The sequence below is a fragment of the Cnephaeus nilssonii genome (genome assembly GCF_951640355.1).
Source record: "Cnephaeus nilssonii genome assembly, chromosome: 6".
In the NCBI taxonomy this organism is placed as follows: domain Eukaryota; kingdom Metazoa; phylum Chordata; class Mammalia; order Chiroptera; family Vespertilionidae; genus Cnephaeus; species Cnephaeus nilssonii.
The window spans coordinates 106259287-106265286 of NC_137077.1; the positions used below are offsets into that span (position 1 = coordinate 106259287).

Sequence of the window (6000 nt, forward strand, 5' to 3'; positions counted from 1 at the left end):
CGTGCAACAGAACTTCCTTCACCTGGCTACTGGCACCAGTTTTCCTTCCGCCTTCTTTCAGGGTGGGGGCTTGGACCCCAGCAGCAGCGACAGCAGCGTGGGGCAGGAGCTGCCAGGCCCCACGCCACCATCCCCTCAGTGATAGGAGGGACCCGGGCGCCGCCGCCGCTCCGACCCGCGAACGCTGAGGGGCGGGACCGGGCGCCGCCGCCGCTCCGACCCGCGAACGCTGAGGGGTGGGACCGGGCACCGCTGCCGCTCCGACCCGCGAACGCTGAGGGGCGGGATCGGGCGCCGCCGCCGCTCCGACCCGCGAACGCTGAGGGGCGGGACCGGGCGCCGCCACCGCTCCGACCCGCAAACGCTGAGGGGTGGGACCGGGCACCGCCGCCGCTCCCACCACGCCTCCCGCCGGCCCCATCGGTCCCCCTTCAGCGGCGGCCCATCCAGCCGTTGAGAGGCGCGGGAGTCCCGCCCCCGCGCCTCTCAACGGCTGGATAGGCCACCCCGAGTCCCGCCCCCCAGCCTCCCACCGGCCCAATCGTAGGCGTAGCGGAGTGATGGTTATTTGCATATTACCCTTTTATTAGGTAGGATATCTATTAAACACTTCTTTCCCAGCTCATTCAGTCAGAAGTCTGACTTGTCTAAATAGATCTTAGAAGTAGGCATATAGGAAGCATATTTTGGGATGTCACTGGGAGGGAATCCTCCTATCTAATAAAGAGGAAATATGCTAATTGACTGTCACACTCTCACAAAGGTGGTGGTTCCCACAGCCAATAAGGAGGGAATATGCTAATTGACTGCCACACCCTCAAAGATAGCAGTGCCCACAGCCACAAGATGGCGGTGCCCAGTCCCCTCAGCCCCCCAGCTGCCCAGGGCCAGCCCAAGGGATGACCAAATGACTGAACAAGCAGGCTGCGTGGGGTGACCAGGCCGGCAGGGGGGGGCCATGAGGGACGACCAAACAACTGAACAGCAGGCTGCTTGGCCAGCAGGGAGGGGGCAGCTGGGGGCAACATGGCCGGCAGCGGGGAGCAGTTAGGGGCGACGAGGCCAGCACGCAGAGGCAGTGAGGGGCGATCAGGCCGGCAGGGGGTGGGCAGTTAGGGGTGTCCAGGCAGGCAGGCAGGTGAGCGATTAGGAGCCAGCGGTCCAGGATTGTGAGAGGGATGTCCGACTGCCAGTCTAGATCGGCAGGTGGACATCCCTCGAGGGGTCCCAGATTGGAGAGGGTGCAGGCTGGGCTGAGGAGACCCCCTCCCCAATGCACAAATTTCATGCACCGGGCCTCTAGTTTAGATGATAAATGCCTTCAGATTATAGAGTTTCCTTCATATTATGTCTCTGAAACAAGGGCTGTTCAGGCCACTATCATCTGTGGATGGGGATACTGAGGCCCTCTGCTCAGGGGAGCAATGGGCTAGCTGAATTAGATCACCTAGGAATAAAACTGCTTGTCGCCTTCCCAGCTCCTGTACCAATAGCTTCTCATCTCTCTCGTAGCCCTTAAGGAAGGTTCATTAGGTACCTAGGAAGAAAGCTCAAAATACAATAAGGAAAGCAGTCTTCCTCATATATTCTTAATCCTCTAGTTTCTGAGGTATTCCACCCTCAACTCTTTCCTGATTTTCCATTCCATTTAGCACCAAACTAACACTCAGTAGGATGTCCAGGTAATGGGAAAACAGCCCCACCCTCACCTGCATGTCCCCTCCATTCCATTGAGCTGCTCTTTAGTCACCAGACCTCCTCAGCACCTGCATTTCTACAAGGGCAGAGCTGCCTGGGGGACCAAGTCTATGGAGCTACGACCTGACATATAGTGGAAATGTACTGTTTCTGTGGAGTTGATGAGGGGAACAGAACCCCACCTCAGGTTTCTATATGGGAACCCAGCAGCCCCATACTGGACCAATCCTGAGGTGATGCATTAGCTTTGGCCTGTGTGGCTGGGGGAGTGGAGGAGAATGGGAGATATGTGACAGAGGAGATTCCGAATATGCTACCAAAAAGTTGTATTTGGCAATGTTATGGTCAGCCTGGGCAGGGAGTGATATTCTTTCTTTTTAAATCTGACAGCAATAAAATTTTTAAGTCTCCCCACCGCAACCCCCCAAATATGAACACAAACCAGTAAAAAAACAAAACAAAATTTCAGGCCCAGAGCTGACAAAGTAGAGACAAATGAATGACACAAAAATGGAAATGACCTCTGGTGGGAAGACAGAGCTGAGTGCCATAAATACTGAGTAACACTAGAAGTCCTAGGGTGACTTGATGGGAGCTGGTAGGGCAAGGCTGGGGTGGCATCAGTGGCTACATGGCTCTAGGCCTTGGCCTGGCCCTCCAGGTGCTTCACTTGGGGTCCTGGGTCTTGGACTCCTCCTCATGGTCTTCATACATCTCGCCCTTCTTCTGGGCCATGGGGTCCTGGTACTGCTGGTATTCGGACACCAGGTCATTCTTGTTCTTGGCCTCAGCGCACTCCATTTCATCCATGCCCTCACCCGTGTACCAGTGCAGGAAGGCCTTGCGCCAAAACATGTCTGTGAACTGCTCTGAGATGCATTTGAAAAGCTCCTAGATGGCTATGCTATTGCTGATGAAGGTGGAGGACATCTTGAGCCCATGGGGCAAGATGTCACACATAGTCATCTTCACATTGTTGGGGATCCACTCCATGAAGTAGCAGCTGTTCTTGCTCTGGATAGCCAGCATCTGCTTGTCCACATCCTTCATGGACATGTGATGCAATCATGGAAAACGGTGGACACAGTCAGGTAGTAGCTGTGGCAGAGGTTGCAGGTAGCAGGCAGCCATCATGTTCTTGGCATTGAGCATCTGCTGGTTGAGCTCAGGCACTGTTTGGGCCCGGTCCTGCTGGCTGCACTAGATGGTGAGCTGGGCGAAGCTGGGCAGGAAGAAATGTGGGTAGGGCCTGACTGCCATGGCTTGTGGTTGACCATTAACCTATGAACTAGGAGGTCATGGTTCAATTCTTGGTCAGGGCACATGCCCGGGTTTCAAGCTGGAGTCCCAGTAGAGGGCATGCAGGAGGCAGCTGATCAATGATTCTCTCTCATCATTTATGTTTCTATCTCCCTCTCCCTTCATCTCTGAAATATATATTAAAAAAAGTAAGTGCAGGTGGGGGAAGGGCACCATGTTCACGGCCAGCTTGCACAGGTGCGCGTTCAGCTGGCCAGGAAAGTCAAGGGAGCTGGTGACTCTGCTCATGAGGTCCCTGTAGGTGGGCACAGTCAGCTTGAGGGTGCTGAAGCAAATGTCATAGAGGGCCTTGTTGTTGATGTAGGAGGTCGTGTAGGTGTTCTTCACCAGCTGGTGGACAGCATGGCATTGTAGGGCTTCACTACTGTGTCTGATACTTTAGGCGATGGCATCACGCTGAAGATGTTCAGGATGTGGTCAGGTACTCCTTGTGCATCTTGGTGATGAGAAGTGTGCCAATCTAGACCCCGTGCCCTCATCCAGCGGGGTCATCTGGAAGCCCTGGAAGCATTCACAATTCTCACACCCATTCTGCACCATGTCCAAGACAGTTTACCAGCTCAGCACCCTTCATGGAGTAACCCTTGGCCCAGCTATTGCTGGGGCCCACTCTGACCAAAAATAAAGTTGTCAGGCCTGAAGAGATGCCTGAGAGCCCCAGATCAGACACCGTCCATGGTTCCAGGCTCTAAGTCCATCAGGATGGCCCGAGGTACACACTTGTGAGAGGAGGCCTTATTGTAGTAGACATTGATGCACTCCAGCTGCAGGCCCAGTCCCCCAAATAGTTGCCACTGGGGTCTATACTCTGCTCATTGCTGATGACCTCCCAGAACTTGGCCCTGGATCTTGCTGCCACACTGCCTGACCTGGATGTGCATAATCTCCCTCCAGCTCCGTCCTGTGGTGGGCAGCTGTGGTAAGCAAGGCAGGGGTGTGTCTGATATCTGAATAAGAGCAACGAGCAAGAACATAGCACTTGTGTTATGAGTTCTCACACAGCCTTACTCCTGGCTGTGGAACGGCCCTCTACAGAGGGCTCTCAGATGAGCCTGGACCAGACTGGCCCTGAGTTCTCTCCCAAGTTTCCAATTCTAAAAGACACTGGTGTAGCCCTCTGTTACATCTTCTCTGACTTCTTTATTTCACTCTCTTTGCTAACAACTTATTTCTTTTCTTTTTGTCTTTGTTTCTTTCTTTTTTAACAACCTATTTCTTCACAACAGAGAAATAAAGTGAATCAGAAATGAAGTGATCTCTGCTTTGTGATTGTCACCAAGTCAGAACCAAACACCCACTATACATAATGGCTGATGCTGATGCCCCAGATAACACGGAGAAACAAGAAGTCAAAAAGAGCATTGCGAAGCCAAGTGTCATATAAATAGTTTCCTCATGTATGAAATAAATCACAAGAATTAAGGTCATGGATACAAACTGTTTAGCAGTGCCAGGCACATAGCAAGAGCCAGTAAATGGTAGTATTATTATTACTATCTAGTAGTTTATCGTCCCAGCAACAAAAGGTCTAAATAAATGGCCACTTATATAACAGAATGAGAGAGCTCAGATAGCTGTTTCCTGAAAGAAAAATGTTTCAAAACTTTCTTTGTTCCATCATCACGCTTTACTATTCTATCTGTTCCATTCCATCTGTTCTGGAAGGTGTGGCATTGGGTGGGAGGGGCTCAAGAAATAAGATCTACGTTAATAAGTTCCTGCCAAACTTAGATGTTAAAACAAGAAAGATAGAAGGACTTTCATCAATAACAGCAAAAATAACTAAGATACCGACAAGTTGCGAGCTGTCAGACCCATACCTCATCTCACTGAATCTTCACCATAGCCCCATGAGGGAGAATCTATGGGGAGGCTGCAGCTTAAAGAACCTGAAATGTCTCAGTAAGAAATCATTGCCGCCATGTTTTGCTACCACCTGAGAACACAGAGTGAGAAATAAAAGCACATCAGGATGCATGCTCCAGCTCCTTGCTGCCCGAGAGCCAGAATCTGTAATCAATAGACAGACCACAGACAGACCTTGTCTGCTAGGAAGATAACTGCCCAGTTATCAATGGATATATAGTTTCAAATAAATTTAGGAAAGACACACCATACAGGATTATTTTTTCTTCTCATGATTTATCCCTATATCTGCTCCTTTGAAATGGAGCCTTTTCATAAATGAAAGTAAGGGTGGTCTTGTTTCACAGTAATTCTTCCTACTGGCTGCTGAAAGGCAACTGAAACCCATCTCATCTGTCTTCCCTCCTATGACAATGAACAGACAACTAACCACATGCCTACCTGAAGCAACCATCACCAGTATAACTGATCCCATCCCCACTTTCTTCCTCAACCACACTACCACTTCACTGGTCCCCTTCTGCAGCAATCCTTTCCCTACAAACCGAACTATCACCATCAACATAAATGACCCCCTCTTTCCATCCCCTCTGATTAGCTTACTCTACTCTCTGAAAGAACTGTCTGTGCTCATGGTCATGACTTTCTCTTCTCACTACCTTGGAACTTACAACAATTAGGCTTCATCCCCACCACTCCACAGTAATGCCTCCTCAACGATACCCTCAAGGACAAAGGACATGCATGACTTGCACAGTGTCAAATACAATGGTCAATTTGCAACCCTAGTTTCCTCAACCCATCTATACACAGCACAAGTCACAGCTCATCACACGTCATCTTGGCCTCTAGAATGCCACACTCTTGCCTTGCTAGCCACTTCCTGTGTCCTTTGCTGGTCCCTTACGTATCTCCAACCTCTGCATGTTGAAATGGCCATGGGTCATTTGAGTCTCCATCCGCTCACTAAACATCAGTGACTTTCAAACTTTTAAAATCGTACATACAATTCTCTTTCTGTATATGTATATAAGTGGAATTTTAAACAATGTTCACAAAATAAATTTACCTTTACTACTGAGATATTCTGATATTCTCTATTTCACTTTTTAAAAT

At 50.1% G+C, this 6000-nt stretch overlaps 2 pseudogenes across 2 annotated transcripts; both read right to left on the bottom strand.

The window, feature by feature from the left end:
* Positions 1–2364: 2364 nt before the first annotated feature.
* Positions 2365–2958, bottom strand: LOC307101447 (tubulin beta-3 chain-like; annotated as a pseudogene). Its single transcript has one exon. The product of its transcript is annotated as a tubulin beta-3 chain-like (transcript).
* A 54-nt stretch (positions 2959–3012) lies between these two features.
* On the bottom strand, positions 3013–3992 carry LOC307102392 (tubulin beta-4 chain-like; annotated as a pseudogene). Its single transcript has one exon. The product of its transcript is annotated as a tubulin beta-4 chain-like (transcript).
* Between the last annotated feature and the right edge of the window lie 2008 nt (positions 3993–6000).